General features: G+C 44.7%; 1 protein-coding gene across 3 annotated transcripts in view; it reads left to right on the forward strand.

Moving 5' to 3' along the window:
• Positions 1–26,441, forward strand: part of LOC120931216 (AP-3 complex subunit sigma-2) — a 96,734-nt gene that overhangs the window by 16,929 nt on the left and 53,364 nt on the right. The window lies entirely within an intron of this gene.

Raw genomic sequence — 26,441 nt, forward strand, 5'->3', positions numbered from 1 at the left:
GAATTGTCAAACTATGCATCCACCATGTAAGGTATACTCCTTAATTCCACATAAATGATTGGCCAATATAATAGTTTACATCTAATCTGGTAGATCAGTTAGGCCTAACACAGCAATGTAGCAGCACCAATGTCAGAATGGTAGCGAAAAGACCAACTATTCAAACAAAAGAAAAAAGGACATTTGGTGCACTCTTCATGTATTCAAATGATACTAAACCCAGGAGAGTAGGGTTCACCTACACCAGGGGTCATCAAACTATGGCCCTCCAGCTGTTCACAAACTACAATTCCCATCATGCCTAGTCAGGTCTGTGAATGTCAGAGTTTTACAAAGCCTCATGGGATGTGTAGTTCCGCAACAACTGGAGGGCTATAGTTTGAAGATCCCTGACCTACACCTATTATGTGAGGTCCTCTTCTTCTGAAATGTCTTTCTTCCTGGAGCCAGGGGTACCAAGACCTCTTTTCCAGGCTGCCTGTTTGCAGTTGTTTCCTTAACTTGTCATATGGTAATGACACACATGTGCATGCTCCATCTCCGAGATGAGCTGTGTGTGCCCATAGACACATAAGGGTTTATTTACTAAAACTGGAGAGTGCCAAATATGGTGCAGCTGTACATGGTAACTAATCGGCTTCTAAGTTCAGCTTGCTCAATTCGGCTTTGAGGAGAAAATTTATGGAATCTGATTGGTTTCTATGCAGAGCTGCACCCAATTTTGCACGTTCCAGTTTTAGTAAATCAACTCCATATTGCCAGCAAGCCATGTTACCTGCACACTCCTCCCCCCCCCCCCAGCAGTTTTTTTGATGGCAGTAAGAGCCTATCTCTCCTCTACACTCAGTGTCTGCTGAGGATTAAGAATGAGCTCCGGCATGTTCCATACAGCATCAGTGTGAACCTAAGCTTAATATGTATATCCTCACCTTGTAAAATAACCCATAAATCTTGAAATGGCAATGAAAGGCAAACATTTGAGACCTACTCATACAAGTAGATGGTACAGGAGGCACAAATCAGGAATATGAAGTGTTGGGTTTACATATTTTTTAAGAGCCCTTTGATACTGCTAGCCGGGCGCTTTTAAGCCTCGCTAGTGGCCAAATAAAGGGTTAAAAGCGCCCGCAAAGTGGCGCTTTGGCGGTGCTGCTCATTCATTTCAATGGGCAGGAGCACTTTAGGAGTGGTGTGTACACTGCTCCTAAAGCGCCTCAAAGAAGCTGCTTGCAGGACTTTTTTTTACATCCTGCCAGTGCACTGCTCCAGTGTGAAAGCACTTGGGCTTTCACACTGGGATTGTCAATGAGGCTTTTACAGGTGCTATTTTTAGCGCTAAAGTGCTTGAAAAACACCTCCAGTGTGAAAGGGGTCTTTGTATCTCAAAAGAACAAATTATCCCTAGAAAACCTGTACATTATGTGTAATAACCAGCAGGGGGAGCGCGTTCACAAGGCAACAACTCCAATTGAGAAGCTAGAACTATGCCTGATAAATAGACAGTAAAGCCTTTCACTGGCATTATCTATAATTGTTCACACATAAATCGGATGCGGCTCACAGCAGGGGCCCGGTGCGTCCCTATTCTCTGTTTTAGGGACAAATCGGGCTTGTTTTTTTGCCGGAACCAAGACCTGAAACGGAGCCAAAGACGCACAGGACCTCTGTGCAATGTGCTCCGCAGCTGCCACGGAGATGTGTGAATCGAATCCTTTGAGAGCCGGTCACAATCTCCTGTCATGCGATTTCTTCTTTTTTTCTTCTTCTTTTTTTCTTCTTCTTTTTTTCTTCTTCTTTTTTTCTTCTTCCTTTTTTCTTCTTCCTTTTTTCTTCTTTTTTTCTTCTCTCTTCTCTCCTTTTTCTGCGACTCCAGAAGCTCTTATGATGTGTAGTATTTGCCAACATCTATAAATGTGTAATGATTGAGAATGCTTAGTTGTAAACTTGTCTATTGATCTATACTACCTATTCATGCGTCTTTTGAATATTAAATTGTAAATATCCACAAATCAAATATTGGCCAAACAATAACATGAAGATATTGCGGTTTCCCTGCTATGGGTACAGAAAATATTATATAAAACTCTAGGTGGAAATTAAGCCCTGGTTTACACTGCACACCATAGGTGGTTCGCACAGGAATCGCACCACATTCCTGTGCAGGTCCTGATTCTTTGTGCTGCGATTTGGGCCCATTCATTTTGGATGGCTCAAATTGCACTGCATTCGCAGTGTTCCCACAAACTGGATTGCACGGGTATTTACACCTATGCAATCTCGTTCAGACCACCGCACTGCATTTTGCGGCCTGCTTTTAGGGTGTAGTTAACTTCTAATTGAACACAATGCGACTGCTATGCGGTACAAGAAATGCACAGGAATCTCTACATTTCTCGCACCACATCAATGTGAATCATGCACAAGTTTCTTTTTCTGTATTTATAGTTTTTTTTTTTCCCTAGTAGGTTGTATTGCAGTCATAAATATCTTTATGTACAATTTTTTATTTTTTAGAGATCTATAAAACGAATTCTGGTTTGCCATTTGCCTGAGGGAAGCGGCAGTGCCGACCATATACATTCTAGTTGGAAAAGCATATTCAGTTCAGTTAATGAAGATATCTGGTCCTTCTTTCAGCAGATACATTAGATAAGTCGCCTGATCTGTCTGCTTTTGGCAGCCTTCAAGCCAAACTTTAAGGTAGAGGTCCGCATAAAAAAAATATTAAAAGCAAGCAGCTAAAAATACTGCAGTTGCTGACTTTTAATAAGTTGACACTTGCCTGTCCAGGGTGCCCGCGATGTCTGCAGCCGAAGCCGATCAATCGCTCGGCTGCCCTCGCCACCATCCTCGGTGAGGGAATCAGGAAGTGAAGCATTGCGGCTTAACTTTCTGGTTCCCTGCGTGTCCTCACTGGTCCCTGCTGTCTACTGGGACCTGTGTGTTTCCCAGAAGACAGCGGGGGAGGACAGTATAGGCGTCAGACATGACGTAGGTTACCGCGGTGATCTATGCTGCTCCCCCCTGAAAGGTGCCAAATGTGACACCAGAGGGGGGGGGGGGGTTCCAAAAAGTGGAAGTTGCATTTTTGGGTGGAACTCCACTTTAACTGTATGACCATCAAACTGAAAACACTTTATAATTTTTAATATTCGGAGCAAATTTGCATTTCCGTCCATGTCTTCATTCTTTATTTTGTTGAGAAATTACTTCTAAAAAACACCCCTTTAGCTTTTTTTTTTTTTTTTTTTTTTTTTTTTTAGCTGTGGTCATCTTGAGTTGGGCAGAAACCAGGAAGCAACTGAAAAAATGTTTAAAACAAGTAAATATAATCTGCTGCTAGCATTCATAAATGGGTATAAGGATTGAAAATGGTTAAATTTAGTTCCACTTTAAGCTGGCCATACACCAATCAAATTAATTTTGTCTGATTTCTGATATATCAGCCAAAATTCTAGCAGTTAGTGGTCCAGTTGGCACTTTACTGCCAACATCCTTTAATCCCAAGGTGAAAATTGCAAATATCTATAAACAAGTGATAAGCGCTTCAAATGGGTGATCGTGACCATAACAGAGGATGATTCCAATAATACGTGCACAAATATAATCAATAACTGCACTGTGGTATGTGAAAAATTATCAACTGGGAAAGGGTAAACCCAAAATTTAACACAAGGATGTGAACATGGAATGGTATAAATAAATGAATAAATAAATCACTGTGCATTCAAAAGTGTCCAGAAGTAGTAAAGTGCAAATGCTGAAGCTTCAAAAAATAAATAAATAAATAAGTGAATAAATAAAGAAGGTCCAAGATGACAGGCAGTCTCTAAGCCAGGTGAGTCTGAATAGGTGAACTTCTGAAACTCTATTTTCTTCCCTCAAACAGTTAGTGGACTATCCTCATAGGTAATGTAGTACCCTTACCTGCAGGGTGCTATATATAGGCATATAGTAAGGACTCCACAATGGATGTTCTTGCGTCCCCGACTGTGGATCACTCCTACTGCTCCGGCTGTTGGATCTCTCCAGGCTCCATGGTCCTCAGTGCGGGTGGAATGGGGACAGAGGGAGAGGAAAAAATGCCTCCGATAGTGTAATAAGTTTAAGCTTGCGCGTGTTTATTGTAGCAAAAAAATATATAATAAATAGAGCAAAGCAAGCAGAGCAAGGATGGGCGCATGCAGTGTTGTATTTTTAAAAATCCCGGGGACGCGGCGTTCTATGTACCGCCTGACGTCCGGTGGCCTCCGGCTTGTGCGGATGTAAATCTCGGTCTGACTCCCTACGGCGTTACGTCACGCACCTCGATGAAGTCACGAGGTGCGTGACGTAACGCCGTAGGGAGTCAGACCGAGATTTACATCCGCACAAGCCGGAGGCCACCGGACGTCAGGCGGTACATAGAACGCCGCGTCCCCGGGATTTTTAAAAATACAACACTGCATGCGCCCATCCTTGCTTATTATATATTTTTTTGCTACAATAAACACGCGCAAGCTTAAACTTATTACACTATCGGAGGCATTTTTTCCTCTCCCTCTGTCCCCATTCCACCCGCACTGAGGACCATGGAGCCTGGAGAGATCCAACAGCCGGAGCAGTAGGAGTGATCCACAGTCGGGGACGCAAGAACATCCATTGTGGAGTCCTTACTATATGCCTATATATAGCACCCTGCAGGTAAGGGTACTACATTACCTATGAGGATAGTCCACTAACTGTTTGAGGGAAGAAAATAGAGTTTCAGAAGTTCACCTATTCAGACTCACCTGGCTTAGAGACTGTCTGTCATCTTGGACCTTCTTTATTTATTCACTTATTTATTTATTTATTTATTTTTTGAAGCTTCAGCATTTGCACTTTACTACTTCTGGACACTTTTGAATGCACAGTGATTTATTTATTCATTTATTTATACCATTCCATGTTCACATCCTTGTGTTAAATTTTGGGTTTACCCTTTCCCAGTTGATAATTTTTCACATACCACAGTGCAGTTATTGATTATATTTGTGCACGTATTATTGGAATCATCCTCTGTTATGGTCACGATCACCCATTTGAAGCGCTTATCACTTGTTTATAGATATTTGATTTTTTTGTGTTATGTGAACACTCTTAGATATAGCTGCATCAGATTTATATTTATGATCACCTGCTTTATTATCATCGCTGTATACTCACAGTAGCGCATTGAAATTTTTTCACGTGAAAATTGCAAATCTTGGGCAAACAGTGACTGCAGTCACTGTTTGCAAGTGCCCCCCCTGTATTATGATAGCCGCCTGTCAGAATAAAATGGCCTCAGCAGAAGATCTATTTAGCAGTTTTATTTGTTAGTAGATCTATTGGTGTATGGCCAGCTTTAGGACTGGTACACCCTGTTTGTTTGTTTTTTTTATTTGCTCGGCCCGCCCCTGAGGAGCTCAGGAGGAGCTTGCTGTACTGCAGCTATTAGTACAGCAATCTCCCTACTGAGCTAATGTGTTCTGGCCCGTGGGTGGTCCCCCTGTCAGAACACACCAGTCAGTGCTTAGTCATTGGCTCCCAGTGCTGATCTGATGGCGATCAGCTGCTGGTTTTACAGCATGCTTGTTTGACAATGGGCCAGCTACTGCCGGACAGGCTGCTGTACACATGGGCCAAATGTTTCTGTTGAACACCCGATATTCAGCCCATGTGTACCAGCCTTTAGACAATGCACCACACCTGTTTTTGGTCAGCACAGGAAGCTTTACCTACTCCCTCAACATGATTGGGTAGTAAGAGTGTTTGCAGGGAGTAGATTCTTACAACCCAAGCTCCAAACGGGAATGCTTTTGTTATCCAGGTGTTCCCACATAGAGCAGAAGCTTCGCTTGTAGACATTGTGAACTAATTAAGCATGCATGGCCAAACAGAAAAATCTCCCTGGGCTGCTAACCTATTGCTTCTCTATTCCAATTCCAGGTGGCAAGGGTATCTGCTAAAGTTTGACAACAAACACAGGTTTGATAATCCTCTCCAAACTTTGCTAAAATAATCCATATTGGACAAGTATCTCACTGGGGTACCTTTTACTTTAAAGAGAATGACTTGGAATTCGATTTAAAGGGTTACCCTAAAAAACAAAACAAAAACAGATCCTCTCCCTTAAAGTATGTTCTACAGTGCTTGTGCTGTGTAATTTGGCCCCTTCTGTCACCTAAAAAACCTTGCTGTTCCTGACTGGCTATGCCCTTTCCATTGTAAATGGACCACGGTTTATCATGGTTGCTGAGCCCTGACATTGTGATCAGTTTACATGCTTCTGTCATCTGTAGCCTTGCTCTGTCCTCCTCCTGCCCCCTCCCTCCCTGCCTGTCTGCTCTGTGTCAGTGCCTGCCCCCTACCCTCCTGCTTCTATTATACCTACAATAAAAATACCCCATCCCCTCTGTAACCTAACAATATATGTTGTACATAAAAGCTTCTGATCTGTACTAGGGCTGCAACTAACGATTATTTTCATAATCAATTAGTTGGCCGATTTATTGTTTCGATTAATTGGATAATTGCCTTAAAAAAATAAAAATTGGCATTTTTTTTGGGCCAATTTGTTATTGGGCAGATTACAAAACACTAATTGCCACAAAAACACATTACTGTATTTGCTGGAGTATAAGACTACCTTTTACACTTTAAAAAAATGCCCAAAAAGCAGGGGTCGTCTTATACGCCGGGTCAGCTGCTCGGATGCCTGCTGGATGTGCTGTAATATCGTATGTAGCTTTGGCTACATACAGTATATGCCACTTGGCCAATCCCGGTGAGCGATGTATTCAAATGAATACAGAGCCTGCTCGGATTGGAGTAACAACCTCTGCCAATCCGAGCAGGCTACATACAGTAGCCTGCTCGGATTGGCTTTGAGAGTCAGAGAGATGTGGACTGGTGATGTTACAGCCTTTGCCAATCCAAGCAGGCTTTGTATTGTTTAATAGAATACATTGCTCGCCGTGATTGGCTCCAGCAAGAAGGAAGAAGAAAATTGCTCCAGAGGGAAGAAATATGAAGCGTCGGAAGGGGGGAGGGGGGTCGTCTTATACGGTGAGTACAGGCAAAAAAATTGTAAAAAAATGTAAAATTAGGGGGTCGTCTTATACGCCCGGTCGCCTTATACATCGGCAAATATGGGTACATGCTTTTCTGCAGCTTCTCCATTGAAGTATATTGAACCAAAAAAAACAAAATAGCACTGTTTTGAGTTAAAAAGTCCTCGCCCTTTCCAGATACGCAGCAGCTGAAAAAAAATCATGGATGTGACCGTGTCCCATAGGAAAACATGTACATGAACTGTAGTGTGTTTCTTCAAAAAACAGGTGTGACCCCAGGCCTGAGATGTTTAGTAACATAATGGGGGTTAAAAAAATAAATACAAAAAGAGCAAATAATCACTACTGTTAGGCCTTGTACACACAAGTAGAGTTGAGCGGACACCTGGATGTTCGGGCCCGAACCCCATTGTAGTCAATGGGACACGGACTTTTAGAAAAAAAAATGCGCGGAGGTCCCTGCAAATTCAATAACCAGACCCTTTAGGTCTGGTATGGATATTAAGGGGAATCCCGCCGTCAATTAAAAAAAAAAAAATGACGTGCGGTTCCCCCTAAATATCCATAACCAGACCCGTTATCCGAGCACATTGACCTGGCTGGCCTCAGAAAGGAGGGGGGGACACCGCTGGTATTTTTTTTTATTAATAAAAGGACTTTATTCTACGGTGTGTGTGTGTGTGTGTGTTTTTTTTTTTACAAGACTTTACACTTCCTTCCTACAGTGTACCCCATTACCATTTCACACAAGGGGGGGGGGGGGGTCAGGATCTGCGGGTCCCGTTTGTTAAAGGGGTCTTCCAGGTTCTGATAAGCCTCCCGCCCGCATACCCCCCACAACCACCGGGCAAGGGTTGTGGGGATGAGACCCTTGTCCCCATCAACATCCTCCCCATGTTGAGGGCATGTGGCCTGGTGCGGTTCAGGAGAGAGGGGGGGCGCACTCTGTCCCCCCCTCTTTTCTGCGGCCGGCCAGGTCAAAGTGCTCGGATAACGGGTCTGGTTATGGATATTTAGGGGGAACCGCACGTCATTTTTTTTTTTTTAATTGACGGCGGGTTTCCCCTTAATATCCATACCAGACCTAAAGGGTCTGGTTATTGAATTTGCAGGAACCTCCACGCATTTTTTTTTTCCCGGACCCAAACTTTTTCCAATTATTCGGGTCCGGGTTCGGGAAAAACCCAAAGTCCGTACCGAACCCGAACTTTACAGTTCGGGTTCGCTCAACCCTACACACGAGGAGACATGTCCGATGAAAACAAAAAAAAAAATTTCCTCAGTTTTGGCCGATGCGTATTCTTCTACATATGTTTGGTAAAAAAAATCGCAATAAGCATTTATCGGTTGGTTTGCGCAAAATTTATAGCGTTTACAAAATAGGGGATAGTTTTATTGCATTTTTATAATTATTATTATTTTTTTTTACTACTAATGGCTGCGATCAGCGTTTTTTTTTTTTTTTTTTTTTTTCATGACTGCGACATTATGGCGGACACTTCGCACAATTTTGACACATTTTTGGGACCATTGTAATTTTCACAGCAAAAAATGCATTTAAAATGCATTCTTTATTGTGGAAATGACAGTTGCACTTTGGGAGTTAACCACAGGGGGCGCTGAAGGGGTTATGTTTCACCTAGTGTGTGTTTACAACTGTAGGGGGGTGTGGCTGTAGGAGTGACGTCATCGATTGTGTCTCCCTATAAAGGGGATGACTTGATCGATGACGCCGCCACAGTGAATCATGGGGAAGCCGTGTTTACACGCGGCTCTCCCGTTCTTCAGTTCCGGGGACCGATCGCGGGACCCCAGCGGCGATCGGGTCCCAGAGCTTCGGATGGCTAGATGTAAAGGACGTGTCGGTACGTCCATCTGCCCAGCCTTGCCATTCTGCCGACGTATATCGTCGTGCGGCGGTCGTTAAGTGGTTAAAGTGAAATGCTGACAAGCATTTGGAAATAAAGTTTGCCATACACCTCTCACATTTCGGCCAGTTCCAATCCCCTAAGGCCCCCCCCCAGTACCCCTGTTTATTATTTTATTTTTTTAATCGCCCATATGGGCAGCACAGTGGTGTAGTGAGTAGCACTCTCGCCTCGCAGTAAAAACGGATTGCTGGGGTTCGAATCCCGACCACGACACCACCTGCCTGGAGTTTGCATGTTCTTCCTGTGCCTGCGCGGGTTTCCTCCGGGTACTCTGGTTTCCTCCCACACTCCAAAGACATGCTGGTAGGTTAATTGGGTTCTGCGTAAATTGGCCCTAGTATATGTATGAATGTGTGTTAGGGACCTTAGGTTGTAAGCTCCTTGAGGGTAGGGACTGATGTGATGTACATTGTATATGTAAAGCGCTGCGTAAAATAATAACAATAATAATCTCCTCTTTCTTTTTTTATCAAACTTTTTTTTTTTTGCGGGATCTATCATTACAGTGACTTAGACATTTCAGATTGTAGTCTCGGTAGCACGTTTTTTTTTATCTGTATGTTGAATTGAACATAAAGGGCACAGAATGTATCCTTTACATGTTATAATTTCCTATGAATTAGAAACTTCATACCAGGAAATGATGGATAGAAGTGTCTTTAAAGTATAATGTTCTCATTTTGATAAGCCGCCTTTTTGGTGATAAAAGGCACCGAATCTAACAAGCTCCCTGGTATCCGCACAGCACCTCCTTCCTGCGGGTAAAATGAGAGGACATTGTAATTCATTGCCAACATTGTGCTATGTGATATACAATAAGCCCTTTGTTTGGAGGACAGGAGTGTTCATCTAAATCTATTTAGAAACTTTTTAATATGTTGTTTCTATCTTACTTCTCAAGTGGCCAATACTGAAAATTATAAATTTTAAAGTTTTTTTCTGCCTAATTGTTTAATGTTAGGATGTAAATGAGTGCATAAACCTTGACTTTGAGCCTTTTTTTATTGTGCTTCTGCTATTAACCATGTCCGGTGATTAGAGTTAAATGGGATTAGACTATGACCCCCCTGCCCTAAAATAGAGATCAGAGATTAGGTTGGTGTAAACGACAGTGAATGTTCTATAGATTATATAACGGTAACAGGGTTAATATTTGTTAAAGCCCTGCAAAACCCCACCCACTTTTTTTTATTTTTTCTCGTTTCTCCTATGACTCTCATTTTCCCCGAGGGAATAAATATCAGCAAGGTTACAAGCAAGGTAATCCTATGAATACAAATACCATTGGTGCCACGCACAATAGTGCTAACCACAAATAAATGAGTGCACCAAGGTAAATGCAAGTGACTCACAAAATATCAAACAAGATAAATTAAATATTATATAATATATATAAAAATTTATACACACCGTATCTCGCAAAAGTGAGTACACCCCCTCACATTTTTGTAAGTATTTTATATCTTTGTGACAACACTGAAGAAATTACACTTTGCTACAAGTGTAGTACACCCCTAAGAGCCCATTCACACAGGGGCAACACGACTTCTAGCACGACTTTGAGAGTCGACTTGAGTATGAATCATCAGGCAACTTACAAGGCAACTTCAAGTCGCCTCCAGGACAGTACAAGGAAACTTCAAGTCGCCTCCAGGACATGAGGCTTTCCAGTGGCCAATCAAACAACAATCAGCTCTGTGGGAGGGAGGGGTTTGCCTGAGAAATGTATGTCCTCTTCCTGTATTGTTGCTTCAGTTAAGACAGTGATCCGACTTCTGAGGCAACTTCCATTGAAAGCAATGGGTACAAGTTGCCAACAAGTCGGATTGAAGTAGTACAGGAACCTTTTCTGAAGTCGGAGCGACTTCAGTAGTGTACATTAAGACGGTTCCCATTCACGTCCATTCATTTTCTCGACCGCGCGACTTAAAGTCGGATCCTAGGTCGCCCCAGTGTGAACCGGCTCAAAGTGAAAATGTCCAAATTGGGCCCAAAGTGTCAATAGTTTGTGTGGCCACCATTATTTTCCAGCACTGCCTTAACCCTCTTGGGCATGGAGTTCACCAGAGCCACTGGAGTCCTCTTCCACTCCATGAGAACATCACCGAGATGGTGGATGTTAGAGACCTTCTGCTCCTCCACCTTTACCACAGATGCTCAATAGGGTTTAGGTCTGGAGACATTCTTGACCAGTCCAATGCTTTTATCCCTGACCTGACTTTATCCCTGACATGGCTGGTCTGTTCCTTGGCCTTCATGATGCTGTTTGTTCACTAAGGGCTCTTTCACACAAAGGCGGATCAGGTTTTCCTCCATCACGCTTTTGTGGGTCGGAGGTCAGTGGGCATGTCACCGCTGACATCCGTGGCTCCATATAGCTGCACGGAGCACCCGTTGAGGTCCGCCTAAAAAAACTGACAGGCGGACCTGAACGGGTGCTCTATGGAGCCACGGATGTCAGCGGTGACATGCCCGCTGATATCCGACCCGCTCCGATCCGCAAAAGTGTGACGGAGGAAACCCTATATTTCCTTCCGTCAGCACAACGGATCGGATGACAACGGACTCTGCGGTCCGTTGTCGTCTGATTTTTTATTTTATTTTCCTCCATAAGGGAGATTGGCGCTCTGACGGATCAATCCTTATTTATTTATAAAAATGCTTATTGGGAGCGCAGTCATTACCCAAAGGCCTCGATGCCTTCTTGCACAGTGTGGGGGATCGACGGCGCCCGCACACGGAAAGCCCTGGGTGAAAGGGCCCTAAGGTTCTCTAATAAACCTGAGGGCTTCACAGAACAGCTGTATTTATACTAAATGTTAGAGGTATCGGAGTAAAGGGGGCTAAATACAAATGCACGCCACACTTTTAAGGTATTTATTTGTAAAAAAAAATTATTAAAACCATTTATCATTTCCTTCCTCTTCATAATTATGTGCCACTTTGTGTTGGTCGAGCACCAAAAATCCCAATAAAATACATTTTATGTTTTTGGTTGTAACATGACAAAATGTGGAAAATTTCAAGGGGTATGAATACTTTTTCAAGGCACTGTAGTACCACTTTGAGGCAAAAGATGGCTGTTCAGATCAAATAAGAAGGGTACCATATATTTCATTAGGGTTCTGGAATTACCTTTGTTGAACTTATTTGCTTTGTAGCTATTGAGGAATTTATTTTAATTAAAGTGAATCTAAAGCCTGGTACACACTACAGGTGTTTTTTTTTTCTTTCCGTGCAACCCGCAGGGGGAAAGGAAATTCTGTACTAACCATGTAAGGTTAGTCCAGCGATCTCCCCTGCTGAGCTGTTGTGTTCTGATAGGGGGACGATCAGAACACTCGTATCTGCGCTCTCTGCCATTGGCTGAGAGCGCTGATCGGGAGTCGGTTGTCTGCTGTTTTTTTTAGCATGCAAGCCCAACAAAAGCCAGCCTAATGGCCAAGCTTCTGTCAGACAGACCAACCTACACACAGAGAATGTCAGAGAATTTTTTTATTTTTTTTTGAACTGGCAAATGTCTCTCGACATTCTGCCTATGTAGGTATAATATAAAAAAAAAAAAAAAAAATCACTTGGTCACTCTAGAGCAGGGGTCTCCAAACTTTCTAAACAAAGGGCCAGTTCACGGTCCTTCAGACTTTAGGGGACCAGACTAGGCCCATTGGGAGCAAAAAATGTCCAGTGGGAGTAAATAATACCATATCTTTGGTGACAGTGGAAGGACTAGTGCCCCATTGTTGGTGTTAATGGAAAGAATTGATGGTGTCAGTTGGAGGAATAGTGTCCCATTGGTGTCAGCAACAAGAATTATGCCCCATTTAAATTGGATGGAATAGTGCCCCAAGGGCCGCATTAAGGCAAGCAATGGGCCACATGCGGCCCCAGGGCCGCAGTTTGGAGACCCCTGCTCTAGAGCAGGGGTCATCAACCCTGTCCTCAGGGCCCACTAACAGGCCAGGTTTTATGTATTTCCTTGGGGAGATGCAAACTAGAATACTTGCAATCACTGAGCAGCAAATGATATCACCTGTCATGTATTTCAGTTATTTTGCAAACTGAGGACAGGGTTGATTACCACTGCTCTAGAGAGGACCTTTTTGGCAAAAAAAACAACAAAAAAACACCCAACGTCACCTAAACCCGTGTAAGCTAAGTCTAAACCTGTGTTACCGCGTGTGATACATTTGCCTATATGTCTCAGTTTACTGCTCCCTGCTAGCCATATGGGTAGAGGTAGAAAGGAATTTCATGTGTGATTCATTCCTCTGACAGGTTATTGACGTGCTAATGTCCCCTCACTATTCTAAACGTTAATTGATCTATTGTGTTGTGTGAAGAAGATCTGTGTTTACCCTTAAAAGATGTGTATTGTATCATCAGGCTAAATGATTAGAGAAGTAGTATGTTAATTATTCTGATTGCTTCAGTGTATTAATTAACTCCCCTGATGTCTTTATCTAAAGAAACGTGTCTGCATGGTCGGCTCCGACTTGTCTCCTATAATCTGTATGGGAAACCCCACTGTGTGAGGGGGGCTTTCCTAACAGGTTGTAACCACATATAAGCTGAGTTTTTGTGTCATTAAAGTGTCTTGTTCTAGCAGTAAGCTTGGCATGTGTGGCTTTCTGGGCGATTCCAGGGATATCCCTCCTCGTGGAATATTGGGGTGATTTTCGTTATGGGAAGAAGGGAACGTTGACGGGGATATCAAACCGATACCGTCACAATTGGTTGGTAGCAGTGGGATTTTCCCTTCTATTCCCCTTCACACCCGGATTCCAAGCAGACACTGGAAGAACTACTGGAAGTTCGTGGAAGGATTGCTAGCAACAAAACCAAGCGGGTCATCATAGCAGAAGTAATGGAGCTAGACCAGGAGAACGTGATTGCAGCAACGCCAGCAGTACAAGAGATGGAGACACCAGTGATTCAGGAGGAGGAATCGCCAGCCAACAAGCTAATGAGAGAGAAGCTAGCGTGGTTCAGCCCAAACCCAACGCCGGATGTGGTGCTGAAAGTGATGGACCTGTTAGTAAACGCAGAGCTACAGAAGGCTAAACAAATAAGAGACGCAGAGCTACAGAAGGATAAACAAATAAGAGACGCAGAGCTACAGAAGGATAAACAAATAAGAGACGCAGAGCTACAGTTAAAACTGGCAGCAGTCCAACAAGCAGCCGCACATCCTCCAAACAGTGAGTACAGCACAGCAGACACAAGGAAGATCCCGTTTAGCGCTTTTAAAGCTTTTGATGAAAAGGACTGTGAGATTGATAACTACCTGGCGGATTTTGAGCGACAATGTAACCTGCACCGAATAGCTAGAGGAGAGTGGGTTGCAATATTGTCAGGCAAACTGTCAGGCAAAGCTTCTGATGCTTTCCGGACCGTGCCAGATCAGGATATCCATAGCTACGCCCGGGTTAAAGAAGTGCTCCTAGCTCGTTATGCAGTAACCCCAGAGTCCCACCGACAGAAGTTCAGGGACTCACGCAAAACCACAAAAGACTCTTACGCGGAATGGGCATGCCAGTTGTCCCTGTCGGCCTCTAACTGGGTTAACAGCAGCCAGGCCACCACCGCAGAGGACATTTTGCAACTAATGCTCCTGGAGCAATTTTACAATCACATCCAGACGGATGTCAAAGATTGGGTGAGAGATCGCAGGCCCATGACTCTACCAGAGGCCGCGAAGTTGGCGGATGAATATGCGGATACTCGCAAGACGAACCAGGTCACACCACGGGTACAACCTCCACGACCAACGGCGCCCTCACACCCACCAGCCGCTAGATACCAACCCCCTAACAGATCGATGACATCTAGCCCTCGCTATCCACGCCAGGAGGACAACGAACAACGCTGCTTCCGGTGCAAACAGATGGGTCACTTCAAGCAGAATTGCCCCCTGAGTGACAACACCAGGTCAAATTGGTCTCAACCTGGGTACCGCCCACCAGCAGCAGCCCATTGTGTAGACTCGGCTTGGGATCTCCAGGAGCTGGGTCCGGAAGAACCATCGGACACCGTTTACGAAGTCCTCACGGTACAATCTGGTATTACGGACAACAGGGAACACCATTGTCAGCTGGTCATGGGCGACAGCCATGAGACGGAGGGGCACTGGAGGGAGCTGGGCAGAAAGAGGCACCGCCAGCTACCCCCCAAGAAGAAGAGGTCCTGGAAGCCGTATAACAAGCTGACCTGGGAGGAGAAGAAGCGACTGGAGGAGAGGGAGTCGCAGCGGGCATCCCAGATGCGGGCCGAGATGTTCACCAAGGGCCCACCGGTGGCCCCTTACACCACCACCCAGTTCCTGATGATGAAGAACCACGTGGAAAGCCTGCAGGACATGAGCAAGCAGGAGCTGATCCGTGAGTACATAGAGCTGGAGGAGTGCATAAGCCGCATGGAGGAGGAGAACAACCACCTGAGGTCACAGCAGGCTGACCCCCCCAGGCTCCATGAACTGGAGATGGAGCTGGAGAAGCTCCAAGAGGAGAACCGGCGGCTGCGGAGGGAGCAGGGGGTGGCTGATCTTATGGGGCTCTGATTCCCCTCCCCCCCCTGGACTCTGAGCACCAGTGCTACAGCATTTCAACAAATATAACTTTTTTCTTTTTATGAATCTCCTGTGATTGTCACTTCAGAGCCATAACCTGCCCCCTCCCATAGCGGGACACCTAGACGGCGGCACACAGACCCATTCGCTGTCTTCACACTGACTTCTGGTGACTTTGCAGATCGCACAAAGACTTGGGGACTGACCGGCGTGTGATCTGACGACCCGGTGACATACCTGAGTCTGAAGCAGTTGTCAAGGGAGGTCAGTCATGCCAAACGGAGTTAACCTCGGACTAAAAGCTCTGAACCCGTCAACCCTACTGGACCAGGGAAGGTCCAACCGGGTTTGCCGGAGCAGGGAGCAAAAGGGGGGCCATTGTGATACATTTTCCTATATGTCTCAGTTTACTGCTCCCTGCTAGCCATATGGGTAGAGGTAGAAAGGAATTTCATGTGTGATTCATTCCTCTGACAGGTTATTGACGTGCTAATGTCCCCTCACTATTCTAAAAGTTAATTGATCTATTGTGTTGTGTGAAGAAGATCTGTGTTTACCCTTAAAAGATGTGTATTGTATCATCAGGCTAAATGATTAGAGAAGTAGTATGTTAATTCAGGGGTCGACAAATCCCGGGCGCCAGATCGCCATGGCGACTAGAAATAGGGTCCTGGCGACTTGGCTTGGAAGGGGGGGAAAAAAAAAAAAAAAAATTTTTTTTTTTTTTTTTTTTTTTGTGAGCTGGCACCATCTGGTGGTGAGCCGTTGGTATTAAAAGTTATTACCACCAGATGTGTAAGCTGGCGCCATCTGGTGGTGGCCGTTGGTATTACAAGTTAAGCATTACAAGTTAAACAGCACTTCTAATGTAATTTTTCACTATTTTCACTGCCATCTTCTTCCCTCTAACTAGAACCCCCAAACATTATATATTTTTTATCCTAACACCCTAGAGAATAAATAAATAAAATGGCGATCGTTGCAATACTTTCTGTCATGCCGTATTTGCGCAGCGGTCTTGCAAGCGCACTTTTTTGGGGAAAAAATTACACTTTTTTTAATTGAAAGGTAAGACAACAGTAAAATTATCCCCATTTTTTATATTATGAAAGATAATGTTACGTAGAGTAAATTGATACCCAACATGTCACGCTTCAAAATTACGTCCGCTCGTGGAATAACGTCAAACTTTTACCCTTTAAAATCTCCATAGGCGACGTTTAAAAAACTCTACAGGTTGCATGTTTTGAGTTAGAGGAGGTCTAGGGCTAGAATTATTGCTCTCGCTCTACCAATCGCGGCGATACCTTATATGTGTGGTTTGAACACCGTTTACATATGCGGTCGCTGCTCACGTATGTGTTCGCTTCTGCGCGCAAGCTCGTCGCGACGGGGCGCGTTTTCTGGCTCCTAACTTTTTTAGCTGGCTCCTAGATTCCAAGCAAATTTGTCAACCCCTGTGTTATTCTGATTGCTTCAGTGTATTAATTAACTCCCCTGATGTCTTTATCTAAAGAAACGTGTCTGCATGGTCGGCTCCGACTTGTCTCCTATAATCTGTATGGGAAACCCCACTGTGTGAGGGGGGCGTTCCTAACAGGTTGTAACCACATATAAGCTGAGTTTTTGTGTCATTAAAGTGTCTTGTTCTAGCAGTAAGCAAAATCGCCGCAAAATGCTACACTCAGGTGTGAATGCAGCCTAAGGAGTGTTTTTTGCAGCTGCTTGTCTCCTGCCAGTGGAAACACTTTTAGAAGAGCCCCAGTGTGCATTAAGCCTAAACGGGTCTGAAGCTTGCTAGCAGCAGGTTTATTATTATTTTTATTTTTATTATTATTATTATTATTATTTATTTTTATTATTTAAAGGGATTGTCAAGGCAGAAGTTTTCTTTTATCTTAATGCTTATTTTATCTTAAGAAAAATAACCTGTGTGCAGCAGCCCCACGAATACTTCCCTGAAACATTGCTGGATAGGGCTCAGGTGTGTCTCAGCCACCCAGGACTCCCCTCCTTATTGGCCAAGACAGCAGTGCAGCGCGATTGGCTCCTGCTGTTGTCAATCAAACTCGGTCAGCCAATCAGGAGAGAGATATGCGGGCCGGGTCACTGCTCCGTGTCTGAATAGACACAGGGAGCTGTGACTCGGCTTGAGTGTCCCCATAGCAAGCAGCTTGCCGTGGGGGCACTCAACAGGAGGAATTGGCCAGGAGCGCTGAAGAGGGACCTGAGAAGAGGAGGATCCGGGCTGCTCTGTGCAAAACCAACTGTACAGCGCAGGGAGGTGTGAAACGTTTGTTATTCGAAAAAAAAAAGACTTTTACAATCACTTTAGCAGTAGTGTTTTATTGAATTAGTTAGTACAACATTACCAAAAAACAGAGGTAAAGTACAAGCCAAACAAAAGTGATCAAAGAGTGAGAAGTCAGTGTAACAAACATACGCATGGTTCATATCAAAAACATTACATTAAAAATCTAAGGTACAGCATGCAGATTATAAAAGGATGTTCCACGGGGGGAGGGATCGGGAGGGAGGAAATAAAAAAAAAAGAAGAGGATGGGGGGGGGGGGGGGGGCATAAAATCAATACCAAAAATTCAGGTTTAGGAGAACTAAGATATAAAAGAAACTGCCTTTCACTAGCAGCCTTTTTAAAGTAACAATCGGTCCTAAATCTGTGTGCAAAGCTGAATTTCACATCTATAATGGTGCTTTTTTACCATAAACAAATGTGTTGAGTGCTTTTAACAGGTATAACGATCATGAGATATATCCATTTTTATTCTCTATATCTGCAGGCCTGATTCACCCGGACCTCCGCTTTGTTAGATTGGTGGCCACTTCCCTGCAGTAGTTCTGTTGCGGTGAAGTGATTACATCGCACCTCGCTGTAGTGGGTGGACCTGGGAGTCCCATACTCCCGGTCTGATCCTCCAAACATTCATGATCCGTCCGCTCTCTATAATCACTTCAGCCCAATAAGCTCAACCCGCACACCCAGGCCATTGCCTTTGCATTTTTCATTTCATTATGGGAAATATAGTGCAGTTTACCTGCATAGATGTGATGTGGGAGACGACAAAAAAGCGCTCCTCCCAAGTATGCATTTTTGAGAAGGGTATGATTTGGTCAATGGGATTGAAAATCCAGATTTGCATGAAGCGTAAGCCATTCTGATTTACAATTTGGCAGTGTTTTAATAAAGCCTGGGTAGAGCAATCACAAGTGCAAACATGGCAGGATCCAGGAGTTGTGCTTTAACCACTTAAGACCCGGACCAAAATGCAGGTAAAGAACCAGGCCCCTTTTTGCGATTCGGCACTGCGTCACTTTAACTGACAATTGCGCTGTCGTGCGACGTGGCTCCCAAACTTAATTGGCGCCTTTTTTTCCCACAAATAGAGCTTTCTTTTGATGGGATTTTATCACCTCTGCTGTTTTTATTTTTTGCGCAAAAAAAAAAAAATAGAGCGACAATTTTGAAAAAAATGCAATACTTTTTGCTATAATAAATATCCCCCAAAAATATATAAACGATTTTTTTTCCCTCAGTTTAGGTCGATACGTATTCTTCTACCTATTTTTGGTAAAAAAAAAATGCAATAAGCGTTTATCGATTGGTTTGCGCAAAATGTATAGCGTTTACAAAATAGGGGATAGTTTTATTGCATATTTTTATTTTAATTTTTTTTACTACTAATGGCGGCGATCAGCGTTTTTTTTTTTTTTTTTTTCGTGATTGCGACATTATGGCGGACACATCGGACAATTTGGACACATTTTTGGGACCATTGTCATTTTCACAGCAAAAAATGATATAAAAATGCACTGTTTACTGTGAAAATGACAATTGCAGTTTGGGAGTTAACCACTAGGGGGCGCTGTAGGGGTTAAGTGTGACCTCATATGTGTTTCTAACTGTAGGGCGGTGGGGCTTTACGTGTGACGTCATTGATCGCCTTTCCCTATATCACAACGAAGAACAGGGAAGGTGTGTTTACACACACCTCTCCCCGTTCTTCAGCTCCGGGGACCGATCGCGGGACTCCGGCGGCGATCGGGTGCCGCGGTCACGGAGCTTCGGACTGGGTGGCGTGCCCACGTGATTGTGCCCAGCCGTGCCATTCTGCCGACGTATATCGGCTTTAGGCGGTCCTTAAGTGGTTAATGTGGACCTAAAGTCTGCAATACTCCTTTCAGCACTTCACCGGCATCTTCTACTTAGCTTCTTTAGCCTGCCGGTCTTTTATCTTCTCCATTGGCTGGCACGGGATGACCTCGCTCCTGCACAGAAGGTCAAAGTGAAGAAATCTCATCAGCACACCAAGGATTCCTGGAAAGGGTCCAATGCTTTATTTTCACAGTCACATGGTAAACCTACGGGCACATTTGGAGCTTGTGTGGCTCCGAAACTTTGCCATATGTTTATTATGTGACCACGAAAATAAAGCTTTGGACCCTTTCCAGGAATCCTTGGTGTGCTGATGATATTTCTTCACTTTGATCGTCCATGCTTTCCAGCCTTTGGTCATTACTAGGGGTGCAACGGATCGTCATTGATCCGTGATCCAAACCGAAAAAGATTGATCCGAACCGCACACACGTGATCCGAGGATTGTTTTCTAAAACAAAAATAATAATAATAATTTGCGCATGTTCAGTCCACACACAGCGTGGTCATGGCGAATGGAGGAGCTTGAATGCCCCGCGTCATTTAAATCCCCTGTATGGGAGCATTTTGTCTTCCATGTCAAATATAATGATGAAGGAAAGAGGTTAGTGGATAAAACCGTGACGGTGTGTAGGCACTGTGGCACAAGAATGCCATATGACAGTGGGAACACATGAAGTATTGTCACTAGGGGTGCAACTGATCCGTATGGATCAGCACCTTCGGGTCAGGACACACGGCGATCCACGGGCCTCCCGGTCCATAGGAAAGGCCGCGGCTTCGGCCTAGCTATCGAAGCGGCGGCCATCGAGGTCCACCCGGCGCGGGGGATGCAGGCTGCTCCTCGGAAGTTTGTGGGCACTTGAGCTCAATATGTCATTGACTCTTAACAGCCCAGCGATGAGCTCCATGCTGCACCTTGAGGAATCCACACGGGGAGCCGCTGCCGCCGCCGCACCCGCCGTCCTGCTGCTTGCCAGAGAAGAGAGAGGAGGCGATCGGGGGGATCTGTATGGACTGAGCACGTAGGGGGGATTTTCACTAGACACTCAGCCCGCCGATCAATGACACTAAAGGGATCTGATGATTGGGATAGTTCAGGTCACAGTAGGGAACTGGTGACACCACTTTCGTACATGGGGCTGCGACTTCCACTTGGCTGCACATATAAGTATTGCGAGATGCAGTTATTTCAACACAAAACAGAGCTTATACGCTTAAATACAGTATTTGTAAATCTGACGGACTGTTCAAATGTGAAAATCAGAGGTGTTCTGTCATATTAGCAATAAACAGTCCGTCGGATTTCCAAACACTGTATTTAAGCACATAAGCTCAGTTTTGTGTTGAGAAGAACTGTGAAATCTAAAACTCTGGTGGGTGTAACAAGATTTGTCTTTTTTTTTTTTTTTGCTGATCCGAAAATGATCCGATCCGTGACTCCTGATCCGAGGATCGATCCGATCCGTGAGTTTTTTGATCCGTTGCACCCCTAGTCATTACCGCACCCAGAATTTCCAAACAGCCATTTTCTTGAGCGTGGGGGGAATATTGTGTTTTGTTTTTTTTTGTGCAGGAGGTCCGTCATCCAAGCACATCAGGATCAGTGTACATTCTTAAAAAGACTGCAAGTAGGTAGGTTTAGGGGGGCATTGCATGTCTCTCCTGCAATAAAGAGTCTCCCTGCTCACAGTTTTTGAAAAGGAGACTTTTTAGTCCCATTTTAACATAAAACCTAAAGGGGCAATATAGGTTTCAATAAAGTAGCACAAAGTTGGTAAAAGTTCTGTAACAGATGTGTAAACCTTGCGTCACGTGCTACTCTTATACAACCCAAAGCCCGTGTGTACAAGGTCTTGGGTTACATTCCTAGAAATTGAATGACAATTATTGGTATCTTTTCCACATGTGTTATTGTCAGAGGGGCCATGTGATTGTTGCAGCCCTTGCCCTGTGATTTATACTTTTCAGAGTTAGTTGAGTGCACTGCAGATATTTATTGATCATAAAGCAATATAACTTTTACTACCTAGTTATGTCCTGTTAATAGCAAAGCCATTCAGTTTTATTAAAGCTCATATCCAGACAAATATTAACTCCCCTCTTCCACTCTCCTCTAACTAGGGTTGTCCCGATACCACTTTTTTAGGACCGAGTACAAGTACCGATACTTTTTTTCAAGTAGTCGCCGATACCGAATACCGATACTTTTTTTAAATGTGTCCCCAAATGCAGCCATGTCCCCCCCATATGCAGCCATGTCCCCCACATATGCAGCCATGTCCCTCTAGCCATGTCCCTCACATATGCAGCCATGTCCGTCCCTCTAGCCATGTCCCTCACATATGCAGCCATGTCCCTCTAGCCATGTCCCTTGATGCGGCGGCGCGATGCAGCGGCGGGGGGGGGGGGAAAGGGGGGGGGGAAGTATTCTATTTAGGTATCGAGGGTATTTGCGCGAGTACTCCCGCAAATACTCTGTATCGGTACCGATACTGGTATCGGTATCTGGACAACCCTACCTCTAACCTATCCTGCATGTTTATTTTTTTATTTTTTTTGTCTTTACCTAGTGGAGTAAGGTAAACTTACCCAAATTTGCCATCCAGGTCTCTTGCCAATGCGGTTTGCAGGTGTCGGGAACTGATAAATCCCATACTGCAGTTTTACCTGCACTGGCCAGTATTCCCAAAGTTGCCTTATTGACGTCACTGTTGCAGTTCCTCCTCTAGATCCTGAAAAAACCCGGCACTGGACAGCAAATAGGAAGTGTTCACATCATGCAGGTAGTGACATGGACTCCCCTGAAGAAGGAACTAGCCTCCTGTAAACAGAAAAGACTCCAGGACTGTAGTGTCACGTGACCAGTTTTTGAGTGAGAAAAGGACGTTTTAAGATATTTGTTTTTGGTACATACATACATATCCAAATACATACCGTATTTATCGCGGTATAACACGCTCCCGCGTATACCGCGCACCCCTAAAGTTGCGCCCCCGAAGTTCCTGTAAAAAAATGTTTTATATGATTTTATTACTTACAGTTATGGTGTCTTCCCAGCGTCCATCGTCTGGTCCGGCGTCCGTCTGCGGCCTCGATGGTGTCCTCCCAGCTTCTCCAGCGCGCGCCTCAAGTCGAGCCCCTGCTTCCCGCGCTCAGTTCGAACGCCTCTGCCGACACTTGGGTACACTTGGGTACATTCGGCAAGGCTCGGCTTCGCTCGCGCTCACGCTCTGTGACGTTTATGCGTGAGCACGAGCGAAGCCGAGCCTAGCCGAATGTACCCGAGTGTACTGCACTCGGTATATGTCGGCGCAGGATTTCAAACTGAGCGCGGGAAGCGGCTATCGGCGTATATCGCCCACCCACGATTTTCCCCTTATTTTAAGGGGAAAATAGTGCGCGATAAATACGGTACATATACACATTTTTATTTTATTTTTTTAAACTTCTAAACGCAAACGTGGCATGTAAACGCTGCAAAACAGACATTTTAAACGTGGGTTACTATCTGTCAAGTTTAACCATTTAGGAGCAGTTGTAAAAACGTCCCGTGTACATGGAGCCTTACACATCCACAGTAGTATTACATTTACAGACCATGCAGCATTGGGTGTTAAGTAGGTGGAGCATTTTTTTAATTTTCCTCCCCCCAGAACATGTTTTATATTATCACTCTGCTTTCATTTGGGTTCAAGAATGGCTCCAGATTGAGTGCAAAGTAGCAGGGGAAAGCATAAAACATGGGAATACTTTCAGAAAAAAAATCTAGTCCAGTTAAATTCTATAAAGCATTACAGGCCAGTGACTAAGCTAACTGTGGGGAAAAGTGAAGCTACTAATTTGGCTATGTGTCTTTGCAAAGCCTGCCATGCATGGATCAAAATTCGGCCAGTTTGGTAGTGATCAGATGAATTTCGATTTATGTATGGTCAGGCTGATTGTACCCAAGTCCATTCATCAATAAACTTGGGAACAACCGTCCCGTCTGATTTTTTTTTTTTTTTCTTCTTTAAAGCGGGGGTTCACCCTTAGAGGGCACTTTTCCCCCTTAGATTCCTGCTCGTTTTTACTAGGGGAATCGGCTATTTATTTTAAAATATGTGCAGTACTTACCCGTTTACGAGACGCATCCTCTCCGTCGCTTCCGGGTATGGGCTTCGGGAATGGGCGTTCCTTCTTGATTGACAGGTTTCCGAGAGGCTTCCGACGGTCGCATCCATCGCGTCACGATTTTCCGAAAGAAGCCGAACGTCGGTGCGCAGGCGCAGTATAGAGCCGCACCGACGTTCGGCTTCTTTCGGCTACGAGTGACGCGACGGATGCGACCGTCGGAAGCCTCTCGGAAGGCTGTCACTCAAGAAGGAACGCCTGCTCCCGAAGACCCATACCCGGAAGCGACGGAAGAAGATGCAGCTCGAAAACGGGTAAGTACTGCTTATATTTTAATATAAATAGCCGATTCCCCTAGACCGAACGAGCAGGAAGCTAAGGGGAGATTTTTTTTTTTTTTTTAAATGGGTGAACTCCCGCTTTAAGGCCTCGTACACACGAGGGGACATGTCCGATGAAAACGGTCCGCGAACCGTTTTCATCGGACATGTCCGCTCGGAGATTTCGGTCTGATGGTTGTACACACCATCAAACCGAAATTCGCGCGGACAGGATACGCGGTGACGTGGCTGCGCCATCGCCGCGGCGACGTGCGCGACCCTGGAAGGTCAATGCTTCCACGCATGCGTCGAATCACTTTGACGCATGCGAGGGCTTTTGGCCGAGCGGACATGGTCCGGTAAGTCGTACAGACGACCGAACATGTCCGACGGACAGGCTTCCAGCGGACATGTTTCTTAGCATGCTAAGAAACATTCGTCCGCTGGAAACCTGTCCGATCCGCCGGAAAATTGTCTGGTCGGCCGTACACACGACCAAACAGGTCTGCTGAAACTGGTCCGCGGACCAGTTTCAGCAGACATGTTCGGTCGTGTGTACGAGGCCTAAGAGATTACTGCCAGTGGCTATAGTTGCTAGCAGTAATCATTGTTTTCTACCAGCCAGGAAGGCTTCCTGCTCCCCCTTCTGGCAGGTTACATTAGTGCTGTGGAAGGCTTTCCCCCGTCAAGACTGTGTTGAGGGGGGAATTGTGCAACTTTTCTTTCCTTCCACCCACGATAGCCTGCTTATGGGTGCCTGAGCGGTAAACAGGATTATAAATACTTTGGCAAGAACAAACACCTCACATACATGTTCTTCAACTATGCACTTAAGTGTTTGCCTGGAATTCTTTTCTGGTAATATAATCAACTGTACAAAGCCAAAGTCTTCACGTATTTAAAGCTCCAGTTCTCACCTCTTCTGAGTAGGTGCCCATTCATCAGGTTCTTGTAGGCCCTCTTAAGGATCAATTATAGTTATCTTACTAAGTAAACTCCTTCAGGAGTTCATTAATGACGCATGTGAACACTTTAACACTTTTATACTCTTTATTTGTATTAAGCAATAGTACAGAATGTACCTAATGGAGTGTGTCAACTAACCACAATTATTATTCTTACAGTTGTAGTGCTGGAGGATGGGTCCTTTTTAAAAAATTAACTTACCCATCTAAGAGTTCCATGGCTTGTATAGATTTTGGATTATCATGCATAACCATGCTTTTTGCACCAAACCTACAATACAAAAAAAACTGTTAAAGGGGTTGTAAAGGTAAACATTGTTTCCCTAAATAGCTTCCTTTACCTTAGTGCAGTCCTCCTTCACTTACCTCATCCTTCCATTTTGCTTTTAAATGTCCTCATTTCTTCTGAGAAATCCTCACTTCCTGTTCTTCTGTCTGTAACTCCACACAGTAATGCAAGGCTTTCTCCCTGGTGTGGAGAAAACCTCTTGCGGGGGGAGGGGGCGAGCAGGAGGGTCAGGACACGCTCTACTTTGCAGATAGAGAAAGGAGCTGTGTGTTAGTGGGCGTCCTGACCCTCCTGCTCGCCCCCTCCCCCCGCAAGAGGTTTTCTCCACACCAGGGAGAAAGCCTTGCATTACTGTGTGGAGTTGCAGACCGAAGAACAGGAAGTGAGGATTTCTCAGAAGAAATAAGGACATTTAAAAGCAAAATGGAAGGATGAGGTAAGTGAAGGAGGACTGCACTAAGGTAAAGGAAGCTATTTAGGGATTTTTTTTTTACCTTTACAACCCCTTTAAACATGAATCTTTTCTCAGTTTTTTCCTGTTTCTATGCAACTGCAGCCCAATTTTGTCCTGTGCCCCTCTGGCACATTTTTTTTTCTAACTACAAGTACAAATTTATGGAAGACATGATTGTGTTAAAGGAAGGCACAATACTTAAAGCGGAACTTCATCCAAAAGGTGAAGTTCCGCTTGTTTGCATCCTCTTTAACAGTTGGCACTTCGTTTTTTCTGGAGGGGCAGGGAGTGGGTACCTGGTTCCTGGTTTTGCCAAGTACCTGCTCCCACTTCCACCTAGATCACTGCGGCAATCCAAGCAGAAGTTCAAACATCCCTGGTCCCAGAAGACTGCGGGGCCACTCACAAAGTGCAGTGCGGCTCACGGATGCACAGTGTGCAGCTGGCTGTGAAGCTGCAATACTTTGCAGCCCGTTTCCCTTTGGTTAAGATGTTGCCGCTAGGGACCCAAAACACAGTGAAGAATGGGCTTGGGTGAGGACATCGCTGGCACCC

Source organism: Rana temporaria, chromosome 3, assembly GCF_905171775.1.
Source record: "Rana temporaria chromosome 3, aRanTem1.1, whole genome shotgun sequence".
Lineage (NCBI taxonomy): Eukaryota > Metazoa > Chordata > Amphibia > Anura > Ranidae > Rana > Rana temporaria.